The sequence below is a fragment of the Taudactylus pleione genome, unplaced genomic scaffold (assembly GCF_031769625.1).
Source record: "Taudactylus pleione unplaced genomic scaffold, aTauple2 ptg000019l, whole genome shotgun sequence".
NCBI lineage: Eukaryota > Metazoa > Chordata > Amphibia > Anura > Myobatrachidae > Taudactylus > Taudactylus pleione.
Window position 1 is genome coordinate 30,896,010 of NW_028284421.1, and position 19,317 is coordinate 30,915,326.

The following is a 19,317-nucleotide window of genomic DNA, read 5'->3' on the forward strand; positions in this document are numbered from 1 at the left end:
AAAAAAAATTCACAATTATAAAGTACAGGGAGTTTGGAAAGTGTGTGACAGTCCAAAATTCAAATAGGGGATTCACACCAAGTGCCAGTGAGTCCCAGCTGGCAATGTTTGCCAGTGTTTGGGGTGGCAGTTGGTGTGGCTCCCCTATTTGAATTTTGGACTGTCACACACTTAGCACACATCGCTGCAGCATAACCTCCAACATGACCCCTTCCCTCCGGTACAAATTGCTCTGCTCCTGGACTTCCTTCTTAATTGATGATTGCAACAACCTGTGTTGAAACACCTTTCTCATCAATTAACCAACTCAACACATGTGACTGCAATCATAAATTAGGTTTGACGTCCAGGAGCAGAGCATTTTGTACCAGGTGGAAGGGGTTATGTTGTTGGGTAGGCTGCAGAGAGACTTTCCAAACTCATTGTACCAGACCCTCCAACATGACCCCTTCCGTCCGGTACAAATTGCTCTGCTCCTGGACTTCCTTCTTAATTGATGATTGCAGCCACCTGTGTTGAAACACCCTTGTCGTCAAATAACTAGCTCAACACAGGTGACTGCAATCATAAATTAGGAGCAGAGCATTTTGTACCTGATGGAAGGGGTCATGTTGGAGGGTAGGCTGCACATGTAGTAAATTATTAACTATATTTACTTTGCACAGGACAGGCACCAGATTTCAAAGAAGTGTCCCATAAAATTCAATTGCCGTTTAATATTGACTCGTTATTAAACGCTCTTGATGTTTTCAGGGACACATTTTTTAAATCTGGGGAAATGGGGGGTAATTCATGAAAGCTTATACCCCCTTTTACACTGAGCTGCTGGGTCTACCCGTCTCGCAGCTCAGTGTAAAAGGGCCCCTGAAAAATAATCCTGGTCAAGTTACCCGGCAATCCAACCCAGTTAGCTACCAGGGTCGGACCCAGGATGGACCTGGGTCATATATGCCTACCCTCCGGGAATTCGTGGGAGGCTCACGATTTTTCGGATAACCCTCCGCACCCCTGGAAGTGTAAGCACTTCTCCCGCATTTTGCCCACCCCCATCTCCACCCTCCTGCTTGTCTTACTCGGGCATCTCCCGGGAACACAAATATAAAGGTAGGCAAGTATGACCTGGGTAATGGTGCAGTGTAAACGGCGCAACCCAGGTTATCCGACCTGGGTCATGCCTAAAATGAGCTGATTGGTGGTTGTGGAGCAGTCACCTCCCACTTTTTATGACCTCACAAGTTTAGCAGGGCAGACCCAGGTTCAGTGTGAATGGCGCTGACCTGAGAATAACCCAGATCGATGGTGCTGTGTAAACAGTGTCTGACCTGGGTTGTAAACCATGTCTGAAAACCCAGATTGGACCCGGGTTTTTGATGGAAAAGAAGTATCAGAGAGAGAGAAAATTGTGAGAGATAAAGTACCAACCAATCTGCTCCTTTCATTTTTCAAACACAGCCTGTACAATGACAGGAGCAGTTTGGTTTGTACTTTATCTCTCACAATTGTATCTTCTCCAATCTTTCATGAATCCCCCCGATATCTGGTAACTTTATCCCCCAAATGTTATTATAACCGCTGACTGAATTCCCTGCTATGTAATGATTTCAGCTACATACATGAGCTACATAAAACCATGCCAGCCACAAGATGGCGCCCGCTGCTATTCCAACGAGACCCCCAATGCCCTCCAATCATGCAGCTGCGTGATGTGACCACCGTGCTCTCATCCCCACCTCCTTATCCCGCGCATGCGTGCACTGTAGTCCGGGGGTCGGGCAGTGCTTCGGGCGGAGAGAAGGCTGGGGATGGAGAGGGAGTGACCCGGGGTCCGGCAGGGTTCACGGCCAGGCAAGTGCTAATAATTCGTACATGCAACTAAATGTACCTGGGCTTGCATTGCAGTAACGGAATATACGGGGTGTATAGGAATGTGTGGGAGCACTACGTGTGGAGTATGAACGTGTGAATCCCATAGGATGTATACTCAGCGTATACAGAGGGGCATCTCTTGTCACATGTGCTGCATGAATGTAAGGAAGGGCCAGTTTTATATGTATGAGACTTCTATAGCTGCAGTTCTGTTATTAATGTGTGTGGGGATGTAGTATAATTAGAATATATATTATCCAGATATAGAAATGACCCATGATTATGTGGCGTTTGTTTAGTGCCATGTGTTATACCTGTAGTACAGTATGATTGCTTAAATTCGTAATTGATGAGTAACCTTTTCAATGCAACATATGCTTGATTACTAGTTCAAGTATATGGTACCAAGGGCATGAGTCTATTGCCATGATAAGATTGGATTATGTCTATGTACTTTATAATTCTTTGTACAGGCTGCTGATAATTGTGCATTCACTGTCTGATTCTCCATTTACACACACAGCTGTCTACTATATACCAGGAATGTATAAATCTCCAGGTGGCCAGGCTCCAAAATTAAATTTTGCATGCACTAGTTAGATCTAGGTAATTGATTTGTGGAAGCACTGTGTTCTTTATATTTTTAAATGAATGTACAACCATATCTATAAATACAGAATCAAGTAGGATACAGCACCAGAGATGGAGAAATTGTTGTGAGGGATCAAAACCATTTGTGTTCATAAATCTAGGGGCCAGATGTCTTCCTTTCTGAGAGGTCTATTCATAGTGACCACAGAAAGTTAGGTGCCTCTACTTTCTGGTTTATGTGCCTTGTCTGCCGCTGCTACTATATGAATGCTGCGATTTGTGGTTCATACCAAATTCTGACCTTACTAATTGTTTTATTATATAATGTGTGTGTTTGCTACATATTGGTTATGAGTTCTACTCCTGATCATGGTTGATCTGTACAGAGTTTTTGAATTTGTGCAAGTTTCCTCTGGGTGTTCCAGTCTCTTCCCAAAGTCCAAAAACATACTGGTAGGTTAATTTGTTCCCAATAATAAAAACAAAACAAAACTGACCAGTTTGTGATTGGGGAATATAGATTGTAAGCCCCACTGAGGCAGGGACTGATGTGAATGAATGAAATATTGTTTGTAAACAGCTACAGAAAAATGTGTTCTGCAAATAATTATAAGTAAACAAGTTTATACACATATTACAAATCGCTTTACAGAGAATATTTAATTAATTCACATCAGTCCCTGCTCCAGTGGAGTCTACTAGTCTATTTTCCCTATTGCACACTAGGGTTAATTTAATCAGAAACCAATTAATGTACCTGTACGCCTTTGGTCTGTGGGTGGAAACCAGATCACCCAAAGGAAACCCATAGAATTATGGAGGTAGCACCATATATGAATGAAGCGCTGATTTGATTATAAGTGGATTCTTTCTGTATAAAATTTCACTGTGCTGAAAACAATAGTTAATGTTTTTTTCTACAAATAGTTATTATAGTACACAATGACTAGGTAACGGCTGTGAAAAATATCTGAATTTTGACAGTTTATTATTATTGTTTTTATAAAGCTGATCATATTACACAGCTCTTTACAGAGTTTATGTAATCAATAACAACAGTGCCTGCCCCAGAGGAGCTTACCTTCTAAATTCCCTTCTATGGGTTCACTTTGGCAAAAGCCATTTAACCTATTTAGTACTATGTGTTTTTGGACTGTTAAATAAAAACCATGAGAACATACAACTCCACAGCTCTTATTGGAATTAATCCCATGTCCAGTGTTTGCAAATAGTACATAATTATGTGGATTCTAATTTGCTGTTCCAGTGCCTTATCATAATAATGTCCACACACATCCCCCTTTAATGCACATCGGACCCCCTCACATGCCATGAAGACCTCGGGAGCATGTTAACTGCTGCAGAGAAGACAAACTTCACCCCGATCCATGGATTTCTTACGCCCCAGTACGGGAGTTGTGATGGGAAAACAATGTGATGTGTAGTATGTGCCGACGGGCACGTCTGAAATGCACACCCACTTTCTGGATCCACAGGAGCCGGATGGCTAGAGCACATCCTGTAGATTCTGGATTTTTTTCTATTGTCCTAGTATTCTACCGCTATTTATGAGTAAAAAACGCACTATGGCAGATAAGGGCTAACTCCATATGTCAAAATTGCTGTGAGGCATGCTGTGCTAGCCACCTTACCACTGTGCTGCCCTATGTATTATGTGGCAACACTGTCACCAGAGCTTGTCTTAGGTTGAATGCTGTGCTTAGTGATCCCAGGGCCAGGACTGACTTAATTTATTCTAGGAGCCAAATGTGTAATTGATGGTCCTGTCCCAGTCCTACCAACTCCTTCCCTCTTTCTCTAGACTGTAAGCTCTCACGAGCAGAACTATCTCAACGTTATGGACATTTTTTGTAAAGTGGAGGTGTTGCCTACAGCAACCAGTCAAATTCTAGCTATCATTTTCTAGCCTGTATTAGATAAATTATAGCCATAATTTGATTGGTTACTATGGGCAACATCTCCATGTTTGTAAGTCAGCACTTTAGTAAGTTTACTCCTATGTCTTACTTCTGTCCCTTGGTGTCTACTATTTGCATGCTGCCTGTCCTATTTGTAAGTGTATGATTTGCATATACTCTGAATTATATGACTACATTTACACATGTCCTGTCCCGCGGGAATTTTGATAATTTATGTCTGTCTGGGAGATTATTGCTAAACTGAGTCAATTATTTGGAATATCGGGGGTGAGCTGCACTTCAAAATTGTGGTGACGTGTTTAGGGGGTGAGTGGGGGGGGGGAGGGGAGGAAACCATGGGGGGGATGGGAGGGGAGTTGTTGTCGACAAGTGCAGCACTGTGGAGTAGGGATGCCTGGTCTTATTTAGGGTAAATAGAGATATGGGGGTAACTCATGTGCTCTGGTCTGTTAGTGCGGGGTTGGGAAGGGGGTGTGGTAGAGGGAGATTCCGGTGGGTGACTGCAGTGTATATGGTGTGGCAGGTATGAAAAATAGAAATGAAAGGCAGACGTTCATGCACAGGACCAAACCTAGTTATTTGAATAGACTGAGTGCTTCTCTAAGTTGGTTGAATAGACGGTAAAAAAGGGCTGTTTAAACTAAGTCTTATCCTATAGTCTAGAACTGACCCCCTGTTAAAGGATATGGGTGATGGTATGACTCGGTGGGGAGGTGGGTACACCCATTCAAGGGGCTCCTAACCATACGGTTTTTGACCTGTACTTCTCTTCTGCTGGAACTTTGGTCTAACAGACTTATTGACTGAGTTTGTGTGGGCTGTAGAAGTGCACACTATAGGTTTGGTCCTGTGCATGAATGTCTGCCTTTCATTTCTATTTTTCACACCTGCCTTACCATATACACTGCGCTCACTCACCGAAACCTCTGTCTACCACACCCCCTTCCCACACCCAACATCCTCCCCAACCCTGCCCTGACACAGACTAGAGCGCATCTGTTACCCCCATATCTCTATCGAGTCAATGATTTAACTTTTTAATTCTGGTTTTCATACTGTTGTAAACACTGACTCCAGATGTAATATAAAAAAGGTATTTTCCTTTTGAGCGTTGTTTGAATTTACTTTTATTGAAGAATATATTTTTCGTTGTGCACGTGAATATAGAATATTGTTAAAGGAATTCATACATAAAAGAAAAGTTAATGTAATTATTTAATGCAAAATGCATTTGAACATATACTTCAGGGCATCAAACCTTGTATCGGTGTCAAAAGAGGGTTTACTTCTGTTCAGGTGAAGCACATTTGGAAAATTATGTTACAACTTTTTGACTGCATCTCATCGCATTTGTAATGTACTCCTATTAAGATGAATATGTTTCCTGCTGCGTTCAAACGTCAGGTGCACTAAAATGAAAGGAGAGCCATTTTAAATGCATTGCAGCACAAGTTAAATGAACAGAAAAATGCATATATGTACTGTTCATTTTGTAAAGTGATTTTGAGTTGTGTAAATGTTGTCCCAAGAGTCCCTTCTGCTCATATTTATTTTACTGTGTAGATGTAAGCTACATTTGTGCTGACATTTGCAGAGTTGTCGCTATTTGTACTTAAGTACTATGTATATTGCACATTTACAATTTCCGGGAATCGGTGCGCAGACCTAAGCAAGCTCTAACCAGATCTGATGCACTGAGCACCTAAGGTACACACTGTGCCAACGGATCCACCCACACAGCACCTAGAAAGGGGCACTTCTGCACACACCCATGAGTAAAGGGGACATGTTTTTAAGGCGCACCCCCAAGCGCTACTGTCTCATCCATTCACCGGCGGTGACCGCTGCACCGCTTTTTTTTCCTCACCAGCGGGACACTGCGACTGTTTTAGCGGGGTGCCGACAAGAGGGGCAGGGCCCATTCTGCTCGTTCGAAATTGGGCGGGGCACAGTGCCCTGCTGAAACAGACTACCGGGAATGTTAGTCTTTTAGATGAGCTATACAGACTTAACGATCGGCCACTCGATTTGTATGTTCCCTGACATCACAACTGGACGGGAGTTTCAATTTGCCTGCCTAGTTGAGCTGTCAGTCACCGGCGGTCCAGGCACACAGCCAGATTCGCCGTTATATCTGCATATATATCTGCCATCTGCTGTGCTGCAGAGCAGATGTGATATGTCTGTGAAAGACGTTGTTCACAGACATATCGGGGGTATACACCTGCTTGAAACACTTGCGATATCTCGGCCGTGTGTACCCATGTTAAGTTTAGCTGAAATTCTATATAAAGTGACACATGGGGAGGGGGATGGGGGGGACGCATACAGTGGGGGCTCATTTACACTAGGGTGGTGGCTCCGCCCCTGGGATCTATTACCATTATGGGGCTGGAAGGTGATACTGCTGGGGATCTCTAATGGTAGTGGAAAGTGATTTTACAATGGGGGCCTTTTGACATGGGTCGCGAAACACCCCCCTAGGTATATTTTGTTTCAAACAAAATATTTAAATGTATTTTTTTTAAAAACATTGTAAACTTCACTAAATAAGTAAGAGCGACAATTTCGGACTGGTTTTGGGAAGAAAAAAAAATTCGGTAAAGGGGCTAAGCTCCACTAGTAGTGTCAACGTGCTGTATTCCAGGGCAGTCATTCAAATATGATTTTTCTTTACTATTTTCTATTCACTTAAGTAATAAGCACAATATAGCTACACTACAAGTAAAATGATTGAAAGCAGAGTTTGTTTACATGAATGGTTTTCTACATCACACTGATAAATGTTGTGATTAGTAATATTGAGTTTTTCCTCTTATTGAAGTTGTATTGCCTGCTGTTTTAAGATAGTCTGGTGCTACATGAATAAAGTATAACAAAAATATTCTGCTCCTTTGTGTATCAGAGGCGTAACACCGTATCCCTCACTTTCCAGGTTCTAACTGCAACCAGCCATTTGTATCTTGGCTATTAGGATGCATGTTTATATTCATTCTCATGGAAGCTAAATTGCATAAAAGTACGGTATGTAATGTAGAAATGAGAGCTCATAAATGCAAAAAAGTGCTCAAAGTAAAAAACAAAACAAAAAAACCCTGTGAAAAACCATTTAAGGCGTAGGAGTATGTCCATAAGCAGTAGAAATCTCCAAGGATCTGCCACTTCCCCCTTGCAGATGCCGGCTTTTAATTTTGGGTAGAAACATGTTTTAAAAAAACAAACCGATAAGGTGCGCTCAATAGTGAAGATTTATTATATTTTTATTTAACACTTAGTATACTACAGGAACACATTCCTTACCACATTAAAAACAGGAGTCATTCATTTATTAATTCAAACAAAAAGAGTGAGATTCAGAACACCAAGACATATTGCAAAAGGACTTTTTTGGGGAATTATATGGGACTCATTCGTGAAAGTACAAATTTGTTGGCTGCCAACATCGACAGCCTAACAGGCCCACATTATAGTTGATACATTCCAACAGAGAACATTATTTGTGATGTTTATGTTGGTGCAAGTCCTTCCTTCAATTTCTTGGTTGTATATATTATCTATTAAAGCATAAAATTATATATATATATAGTGTGTGTATGTTCATGTCTGGTTGTTGGAGCGTAGGAAGAAAAGTAATGGTCCAGAGGTTTAAGCAGTAAAGGGTATGATGTAAATGAGGTGAAAGCACAGTGGCCTTTGGCATGATCTGGTTGTTTGTAGAATGTAAATTTGTTTAGGAAAAATCTTATCTCCCCTCTTAATAAACATTATTCCAAGTGTCCCAAAGGAAATATATATTACATAGATTTTTTTTTTTATAGCACATTACTAATCCTTATTTAATTTTCTGTGTGCATATATACATGTGTATCTATTTGTGTAATGTAGCTATGTAATTTCTATTGAACATAATGATCATTTTGGCGCCAGTACGTACTCCCTCTCTTCTTCAGTTTCCACACGTGTATATAATACTCAATATCCAGCGAGTCCAGTCAAGTGTGAAAGGTGAGAGGATGAGATATTTTACTTCTGAGACGTCATCTATTTTTATCCTAGTGGGGTATTCGGTTCTTCTGAGCTTTTCAAAGTAGCCGGTTCCTTGGCACCCATAGAGAGTAGTGTGTGGTATCTGCATCTAAATGTAACAAAATACAGATAAACTGTCATTATAGTAATCACCTGGGTCATTTTAGCTGCTTACGGGTCAATCAAATTACCGGCAAACTGATTAACTCAAAAATTTGCCTATTTGTGCTTGATGGTACATAAATGAGTGGGTCGTGAGGGGTGCCAGGACCCTTTTTCTGTTGGCGCACGCGGTAAGCCCGCAACTAGCATCGTGGCACTAATATAGTCAGATTTATGCTTGCACCTCAGGAGGATGTGAGCAGAAATCAGGAGGATGCGAGCGGTTTTACAGCACGGCCAATTGAATAGCTCCAGGCACTCTTTCCTGGTGCTATTCAACAACGCATTCAGTGTGTACCCAGCATTAAAGTCACTCAAGGGTGCAACATTTGCCATTTCACCGGGGGAGTTTTATGAATGCATTTGGCAGTAATGAAAGAGAAATGCTTTGGATCTCATCCTTTCAGCTGGTGGAAGTTTTTTTTTTTTCCTAGTTCTAGCACTTTCTAAAATAGCCATCAGTCAGTGACTGTACTATTCCCCTTTTTGACTGAATGGTTTGCACCACCACGAGCAGACCCATTTTTACTATAGATGAGTGATTTGGTTTTGGCTTAGCTCTTCTCTCCAAGTACGGATCTCAGAAAGGCAAAACGAACTCATCTGTAGATCTATCCAAGGGGTAGCTAACCTCGGTCCTCGAGAGCTACGTTTAACAGTCCACATTTTCCAGACCACCTAGCTGGTGCACAGGTGTATTCATAACACATTGGAAAAGATCCACAGGTGCAGCTAATTAGTACACTTGTGATTCTGTGAGGAGACCTGGAACATGGGCACTGTTGGTAGCTCTTTGAGGACCAGGGTTGGCTACCCCTGTTCTATCTCTTGGAGGTTTGCTTCATAATATCTTTGCGCAGGCACGGAATCTTAGTGAATGCAATCCACAAGTACCTGAACAGGTTATATTATTAGTACAGGTTGAGTCTCCCATATCCAAATATTCCAAAATACAGATTTTTTTTGCTGGCATGGCTGAGATAATGAAACCTTTTTGATGGTTCAATGTACACAAACTTTGTCTAAGGTACAAATTATTAAAAATATTGTATAAAATTACCTTCAGGCTGTGTATATAAGGTGTATATGAAACATAAATTAATTTGTTTTCTGTACAGAAACTTTGTTTGAGCCACAAAATTATGAATATTTTGTATTAAATTACCTGCAGGCTGTGTGTATAAGGTGTATATAACACATAAATGCATTCTGTGTGTATATTTGTGTCCTATTCCCAGGATATTTCATGATGGTATACAATTATTCCAAAATAAGGAATTTTCCGTTATCCAAAATACACCTGGTCCCGAGCATTTTGGATATGGGAGACTCTGTTTTGGAAAAAGGAGGGCCGATAACTGAATCAGCAAAATAGATAATTACTTCTGTGCATGGCATCTATTCAGGTACGTATCTATATTGGGTGCAGGATGCAGTTTTTATACTTGCCTGTCCGATGCCTCCAGTAGTGCTGTTCCGGCGCTGCAGAGCAGCAACAGTCACTGGGTAAAATGGCATTTTCCTGGTGACTCGTGTATGTGCAGTACTGCTGTCCCTGGGAAAATGGCGTGGACACCATTTTCTCAGAGACCTGCGCATGCGCAGTAGTTTTTTGGCACAAAGCCAGAATCTACTGCTACACCACCTGCAGCGGCACCCCAAGAGAAGGGAGGGGGTCTGCACTAGGGGTGAGCGGGTTCGGATTTCTGAAATCAGAGCCCCCCCCGATCCGAGGCCGATCCGAGTCAGGCTCGGCTTTTCCCGCTTGACTCGGATCTGAAATCGAGGCAAAACGTCATCATCCCGCCTTCCGGGTCTCGCAGGTTTTGGATTCTATATAAGGTAAGTGTAGTGTAGTGCTGCGCTGTGCTGCTGTTGTCCATAGGGGCTGTGTCCACTCCAAAGTCCTGTGCAGTGTCCCAGTCCTAAAGGGGTGCTGTACTGTTGTCCAGGGGGTGCTCTGTCCATCAGGGGTGCTCCCCCCAAGTGCAAAAAAATTAATATTTTTTCTGTGTTTTGTGAATTGTGTGCACAGTAGCCGCACGTGCATCAACAATGTAGCGCCAAGTGTGCGCCTGTGTCATAAGTAAAAGGCCGGCTGGCTTGACCGTTAAAGGGTGCTGTAACCCCCAAAGTGCACTCCAAAGCAAATAAAAAAAATATTTTCTGTGTTTGTGAATTGTGTGCACTGTGGCTGCACGTGCATCAACAAAGGAGCAGCGCCAAGCGTGCGACTGTGTCCCATAAGTAAAGGGCCGGCTGGCTCATTTCTTAAAGGGTGGTGTAACCCACAAAGTGCACTAGTGTCCAACAAAAATAAAAAATTATTTTCTGTGTTTGTGTGCGCCTTAGCCGCACGTATATATCAATATAACATAAATGGAAGACCAAACTTTCTCCGATTAAAAATAAAATAGGGAAAGATCAAGAACCACTTCCTCCTAGTGCTGTTGCTGCTGCTGGGAGTTGTTCATCATCCCAGAGAGGAAGTAGGAACACCACTACTTTTACTAAACAATTGACCCTCCAACAGTCCTTAGCGAGGAGGATGAAGTACGACAGCAGTCATCCTGAAGCAAAACTTATAACTGAGGCCTTGACTGCTATGTTGGTGTTAGACGTGCGTCCGGTATCCGCCATTAGTGCAGTGGGATTTAGACAATTGATGGAGGTAGTGTGTTCCCGGTTCCAAATCCCGTCTAGATTCCACTTCACTAGGCAGGCGATACCGAGACTGTACAGAAACGTCAGAAGAAGTGTCCTCAGTGTCCTGAAAAATGCGGTTGTACCCAATGTCCACTTAACCACGGACATGTGGACAAGTGGAACAGGGCAGACTAAGGACTATAGGACTGTGACAGTCAACTGGGTAAATGTATCACCTTACGCAGCAACAACAGCAGCGTCACCAGTAGCAGCATCTCAGAAACGCCAGCTCGTAAGTGTACTCCAAACAAAATAATAATTTTTTTTTCTGTCTTTGTGAATTGTGTGGGCTGTAGCCGCACCTGCATCCTCAAAGCAGCAGCGACAAGCGTGCGTCTGTCAGTTAAAGGGTGGTGTAGCCCTCAAAGTGCGCTCCACAAAAAATAAAAAATTCTTTTTTTTCTGTCTTTGTGAAGCTGCACGTGCATCAACAAAGGAGCAGCGCCAAGCGTGCGCCTGTGTCCCATAAGTCTGTTAAAGGGTGGTGTAACCCCCAAAGTGCTCCAAAAAATAAAAAACAATTTTTTTTCTGTGTTTGTGACTTGTGTGCGATGTAGCCGCACGTGCATCAACACAGTAGCAGCGCCAAGCGTGCGCCTGTGTCATAAGTCAAGGGCCGGTTTGGACATCTGGTCCGGACTGAAGGACGTGCCAACAATTTCTGACAAGTCTACTGTCACTGCATATGATACTGTCCTCAAAGCAGCAGCGACAAGCGTGCGTCTGTCTGTTAAAGGGTGGTGTAACCCCCAAAGTGCGCTCCAACCAAAATAAAATAATCTTTTTTTTCTGTGTTTGTGTGAAATGTATGCGCATCCTCAAAGCAGCAGCGACAAGCATGCGTCTGTCTGTTAAAGGATTACATCGGTGACAGCATCCAAGTAGGCATGTCAGACAGTCCGTACCTGTACTGGCAGGAAAAAGAGGCAATTTGGAGGTCCCTGTACAAACTGGCTCTATTTTACCTGAGTTGCCCCCTTCTCCAGTGTGTACTCCAAAAGAGTGTTTAGTGCAGCCGGGAACCTTGTCAGCGAAAGGCGTAGGAGGCTGCTTCCACAAAATGTGGTTAAGATGATCATAAAAATTAATTATCAACTCTTCTGGGGAGACCAGCCTCCAGAACGTACAGAGGGACCTGTGGTTGTGGATTCCAGCGGGGACAAATTAATACTCTGTGAGGATGAGGATGTACACAACACTGAAGAGGGTGAGGAATCGGCGAATGAGATGGTTGAGGACGACATCTTGCCTTCGTAGAGCCAGTTTGTGCAGGGACAGATTAATTGCCAGCTTGTTTTGTGGGGGCCCAAACAAACCAATCATTTCAGCCACAGTTGTGTGGCAGACCCTGGCACTGAAATGATTGGTTTGCTAAAGTGTGCATGTCCTGTTTATACAACATAAGGGTGGGTGAGAGGGCCCAAGGACAATTCCATCTTGCACCTCTTTTTTTTCTTTGAAAAACTAGGCCCCCAAACAGTACATAATGCAAACTGCCATCCTGTCTGCCACTGCAGTGTCACTCCTAGATGGGCCACGTGTTTGTGCTGCCCACTCGTGTCGCTTAGCATAGTCATCCAGCTACCTCGGTGCAACCTTTTGGACATAAAAACACTATTGTGAGGTGTTCAGAATAGACTGGAAATGAGTGGAAATTAAGGTTGTTGAGGTTAATAATAGCAAAGGAGCAGAAAAACCCACAAATTCTGTGATTTTAGCTGTTTTTATGCTTTTTAAAAAAAAAATACAGATACAAAACCCAGAACCCAAAACACAGAAGGGTGGTTTTGGCAAAACCAATCCAGATCCAAAACCAAAACACGAAAAGTGGCCGGTGCACACCCCTAGTTTGCACGTGGGCCCCCTCCTCTTAAAACGCCCCTGCATCTATTGACCTGGCGATGAGTGTTCATCCACAACTTTACCCCTTGCAGGACACTGCGGAGAAAAAAAAGCTATTTTACCCTGCACAGGAAAGGGGAAATCATTGACCATGGTATGTACAAATCATATAATGCATAAACTATACTAACTTATGTGTTAACAATATCTCACCCAGCTGGGTATTTTTGATTTTTATTTCTATACAGTGCCTTGCAAAAGTATTCACTCCCCTTTGCTTTTTACCTTTTTTGTTACATTACAACATGTAATTTATTTAATTTTTTTTAATCTGAATTTTATGTGATGGATCTGCACAAAATAGTCTAATTTGGTGAAGTGATATGAGAAATTATCTAAAAAATAATCTTTTAAAATAAAATTCTGAAAATTGGCATGTGCATATGAAGCCCCCCTTTGCCATGAAGCCCCTCAAACGTTCTGGTGCAACCAATTACCTTCAGAAGTCACATAATTAGTGAAATGAAGTCCACCTGTGTGAAATCTAAGTGTCACACGATCTGTCAGTATAAAAACACCTTTTCTGAAAGGCCCCAGAGGCTGCAACACCACTAAGCAAAAAGCATCACACCATGAAGACCAAGGAGCTCTCCAAACAAGTCAGGGACAAAGTTGTTGAGAAGTACAATTCTGGGTTGGGTTATAAAAAATAAATAAATATCCAAATCTTTGATGATCCCCCGGAGCACCAAATGAATCCATCATCATCATCAAATGAAAAGAACATGGTACCACAAAAAAACTGCCAAGGGCGGGCTACCCACCAAAACTCACAGACCGGGCATGGAGGGAATTAATCAGAGGCAGCACAGAGACCAAAGGTAACCCTGAAGGAGCTGCAGAGTTCTACAGCAGAGACTGGTGTATCTGTCCATGTGACCACAATTAGCTGTACACTCCATAGAGCTGAGCTTTATGGAAGAGTGGCCAGAAAAAAGCCATTGCTTAGTGATAAAAATAAGAGACAATTTGAGTTGGCCAAAAGGCATGTGGGTGACTCCCCAAATGTATGGAGGAAGGTGCTCTGGTCAGATGAGACTGAAATTTAACTTTTCGGCCACCAAGGAAAACGCTATGTCTGGCGCAAACCCAACACATCCCATCACCCCAAGATGAAACGTGGTGGCAGCATCATGCTATGGGGATGTTTTTCAACAGCAGGGACTGGGAAATTGATTCGAGTCGAGGGAAAGATGGATGGTGCTAAATACAGGATTATTCTTGAGCAAAACCTGTTTATGACTGCCTGTGATTTGAGACTGGGATGGAGGTTCACCTTCCAGCAGGACAATGACCCGAAGCATTCTGCTAAAGCAACACTCGAGTGGTTTAAGGGGAAACATTGAAATGTGTTGAAATGGCCTAGTCAAAGCCCAGATCTCAATCCAATTGAGAATCTGTGGTCAGACTTGAAGATTGCTGTTCACAAGCGGAAACCATCCAACATGAAGGAGCTGGAGCAGTTTTGCCTTGAGGAATGGGCTAAAATCCCAGGGGCAAGATGTGGCAAGCTCATAGAGACTTATCCAAAGCGACTTGCAGCTGTAATTGCCGCAAAAGGTGGCTCAACAAAGTACTGACTTTAAGGGGGTGAATAGTTATGCATGCTGAAGTTTTCAGTTATGTTGTCCTAAATGTTTGATTCACAATATAAAAAAACAGAACTTCACAGTTGTAGGCATGTTCTGTGAATAAAATGATGCACACCTTCAAACAATCCATTTTAATTCCAGGTTGTGAGGCAACAAAACATGAAAAATGCAAAGGGGGGTGACTGCTTTTGCAAAGCACTGTATATGTTGTACTGTAGTGTATTATTTGATTACTGTACATATGCTTTGTTTAGCTTTAAGTTTTTTGAGTGTGGTCTAAAAATGTTTTTTTTATTTTTTTGTTTCTTCACTAAAAGTTCAATTTTTTGCAATATCATTATCATACCTTTTTGAAGCAGTGCTCCCACAAAGGGTCCTTCCTTTTTCTAGTGCTGTTGCCATATTTTATTTTTTTTGCAACAACCCTGCCGTGAGTATTAGGACACTGCGGCATGCAGGGGGCGACGGTATAGAGAGAGGCGCACCAGCCCCTGCATCCCCCGCACTTACAGCACAAGCACAGTGAGAGGAGTGTCACCGTGGGCCCAAAGAGGTCAGTGTATGATCAGTTGGACGTCTCCATAAGGGCAGGGTGCATTTTAATACTTTAAAATGACAAGGGTGTGGCGCCTAGCTGAAACATTATTATGTTATATAGCGCACAGATGTTAAGCAGAAAAAAATATTTCACTTTTTCACATCAGTTCCTGCCCCAGCGGAGCTTACAATATATATTCCCTACCACATAGATGCACACACACTAGGGTTATTTTTTATGTCACAGCCAAAAGACCTACCAGTATATTTTTAGAGTGTGGAAGGAAACATAAGCAAGCACAGGGGAACATTTGAACTCCACTCATTAGCCATAACTGGGATTTGGACTCATGACCTCATTGCTGTGAGGCACCAACTGTGCTGCCTGTAATTAATTGAGAAGATCTAGTTTTTCACTTGGACTCTCCAGGAATTCCCATCTGTTGATTATTGTAAAACCCAGTTTTCGTAAATTACATTTTGTCATGCCTGAGGGTTGGTTTAGGTTGGAACGGGCGTGGGTAGCTTAAGAGGAGATTTGAGAGGCGTAAAGGAACTTAGGTGGTTTGAGCCAGGACTTCCTCATGTATTAATTTGAGGAGGTAGAGATACAGCAGTGGATGATAGGCCCGAAGGTGATAACAGGAATAGAATGTCTTTATTGACCAGCAGGTTGGAATGGAACTGGATATGTAATACTGAAGGAATGGGCAGAATTGGATTGGGACCGATGATGCTGGATTGAGAGTTGTATCGGTTTGAGACCAATGTTGATGAATTGAAGAACTTAATTGATAAGTCCGATGTTCGAGGCATCGGATGGGGCCGATGGTTGGAGGTATGCGCTGGATCCGATTGAGGCTTGTAAGAAGTAGAGATGTGCAGGGTGGGATTAGTTAACATTTTTCCTGCTGAATTCTTATTTTACCCGCAGAATGTCAGGTCTCGGCAAGAGGCAAACATCATCTTTCATGGACTTTTTTTTGCCTCATTCTAAGACACGAAATTTGGCGGGAAAATCCAAACTAATCCGAGCCTGCACATCTTAAGCAAGAACAAGTCTCGGTGGTAAAACCAGACTGGTGTGCAAGATGGTATAGGAGACTTGTTTACTAGATTTAGGAACTGGATATAACGGACGGGGACTGTTCAGATACAGAGTACCTGGGAGCTCAGCACAGAACTGTCACTTCAGCAAGAAGCGATGTTGTACTGGCAACAGAGGCTAGTCAGGAAATGGAATTTATAGGGGAGGATCCCCAGGGATTTGATACTGCGATCTGAGTGGAGGAAGAGCGGCAGGTGACAGAGTCCAACATGTCTGTGCCCATAAATTGTGGTTTAGGATGGAACTCTGGCTTCCAGCTTGTGTGCCATCATGCTGGGAAGACACGCTGTGAACAAGGAGCTACAGAGTGCCAGATCCATACTCCGTAGCAGGACACTAAGCGGACGGAGCAGGAGCAGCACAGACAGACCTCCGCACCAACCAGGAGCGATGCACAACGTGAGCAGACCTTTGTGCTATCCAGGAATGATGCACAGCGTGAGTGGACCTCAGTGCAAGCCTGGACAGGCACCAGAGAGGTAAGAAAGTGGGATTTAAGGGCCGGTGCGTGACGCCTTGTACCTGTGTTTTTATAAATCCAGTTTTTTTTTTTTGTAGATTAGTAGAATAAATATATTTGTAGAGTCCAGTGGTAAATCTCAGTTTTAAATGTTTGGGTTTCCCAGTACATAGATCCGATCTAGATCCTCAACCACCCAACAACTGAATGAATCCATTTGACACAGCTATATGTAACTATCCTACCCCGAATGCTAAAGTGCTCACACACCTTCACATTTTGAACACTGGGCCTGAATCTGAGATGGACACAGTTAGCATCACTGCTACGTCTTTTTCATCGATGCTAACATATGGTAACAAGCATCTGAAGGAAAAAGATTTCTCTTGCCAGCATCTGCAATCCGAGTGCTGCGTCTGAAGATGTAGCATCGTATCGCAATCGTGATCCTTAGTTGGGATGACCGCAGTAATTGCCCATCTGAGTAAGCCTACTCAGAATGGGCAACGGAACTGCTCAGCCGGGGTCAGGAAGTCTGCGTCGGAAGAGGCCCACAGTTCTTACATTATATCTAATGGTTCATACTTACTGAACCAGCCTCGGGCTTTTGCTGTCCAGCACTACATGTAAATACTGCCTGCTATTTTTGTTTATAGCACTAAATCATTTGTGTCAATGTATAAACTTTTTTTTTTTTTTTTTACACTGCATTAAAATACTGATAACATTTATACATAGTGAAAAGTAAATCTATAATTTTATGATAGTAAAATATAAATCTTTCTCTTGACATAATGTTTTATATATTCCTTTGATGGCTTTTCTGTCATTTATACACAAGTACAGGATTTGTTTGTCTCCAAACCCATTTTTTTCAAAAATATATTTATTGAAGCAATGAGTATTCCATTGAAAAGCTTGTAGATAAAACAATGTAAAGGCCATCGAATTACACATTCCGTGGAAATTAACGACACAAAATATCTTTGAATACAACAGATGGCCATCACATTTTGAAAAAAACAGAAAGATCAACGTCATAATTGATGCTGCTCATATCACCCAAGGCAGGGCTTGGGAAATTTATCTAAAATCCAGGAGCCAGGTTGACCGAGCCAGACCCTCCCCATACCCCCCCGTCCCCCGGGACAGTATTACTGAGCACCTATCAGCCCCTTCTGCAGGCAACCAACCCCCATGGCCACTCCTCTGATGGGGTACCTCCAGGTAAACCAGTCACCCGGAAGCCACATTGCAGTGCAGCCTCCCCCCTGGCAACCAACCAACCCCCTCAACAGACACGTTACTGAGCAGCTAACACTCTTCCCCGGGCAAAACTACCGCTTCGTAGCCCAAAAAAAATGGGCAAACAAAATTCGTGCAGGCCATGCATAAACCCTCTTACCGGACCTCTATGCAGCAGTAGTTAGGAGACAGCAGTCAGCTGGGATGGACTGGAGCCGTCAGTGCAGAACGAGACAGACAGCAGAAGTCACTGCTCCCCGGGACTAACAGGAGTCACCGCAGGGGAGGAGTCAGTGCACCAAGACGGAGAGGCGTAGGGGACACTCGGCACATGCACTCCTCCTGTGCATGAAATGACCGTCGCAATACAACAGGCTGGCACGCCAATGATCTCCACTGGGGTTGTCAAAGAACTGCTTCCTCACTCCCTGCCCCTGGGATTTGTTGAGCCCTGACCTAAGGGCAGCCTATGTAAGGAGCACTGCTAACCAATTTAATAAATGACGACTGAGGAAATACAGGGATCATGTTTAAATGTAATCTAGTATGTTTTTTAGCATGGTGCTCCAAATTACAGAATTACGTAATGCCCTGAAAACCATCTCCAGCATTCAATATAATAGATGCCAAAATCCTGACCTAACCATGCAGTACTTTCTGACATTCACTAATATATGTACCTAATATAAGATAACTGTATTGTTGTGTCAATAAGTAATTGTAATTCTTTAAGACTGCCTGCCTTTACGTCAGGTATGAAATTATATTTAACACCTCCCTCTAATATTAAAGTGTACTTCGCTGCTACATGCTTGATGTCCGTCCAGACAGCAGCATGAAATTTTAACTTCTATCATCTTGGGGATTGTAAAACAATTCATGAAGTATATCGAGGGAGAGGTTTTGTATTATCTTCACTACATATTGAAACATGTTTTTGGTATTCGAGAATGAAAGTGTTTTAACTTGTGTTCATCCGTAACTGTACTGTGTTTTGGGTACTTGTGTACTTTACGGACTCATTGCAGAGAGAACCTAAGTGTCCTACACTCGTTATTATTATTAATAATAATAAATAATATTATTATCATCAATCATGGTAATGTCTAAATCCCCTTCATGATGTCATCAGCCAGTGTCCAGCGTCATTCCCTACCATCCAAGTGGGCATAGAGAGGGAAT

General features: G+C 42.7%; 1 protein-coding gene across 2 annotated transcripts in view; it reads left to right on the top strand.

The window, feature by feature from the left end:
- Positions 1 to 1,746: 1,746 nt before the first annotated feature.
- The window catches only part of TLN2 (talin 2), a 320,515-nt gene continuing 302,944 nt past the window's right edge, over positions 1,747 to 19,317 (top strand). For both annotated transcript variants that reach the window (XM_088446408.1, XM_088446417.1), the window contains exon 1: positions 1,747 to 1,845. The gene's annotated coding sequence lies outside the window, so the exon portion shown is untranslated. The remainder of the gene's footprint in view (positions 1,846 to 19,317) is intronic.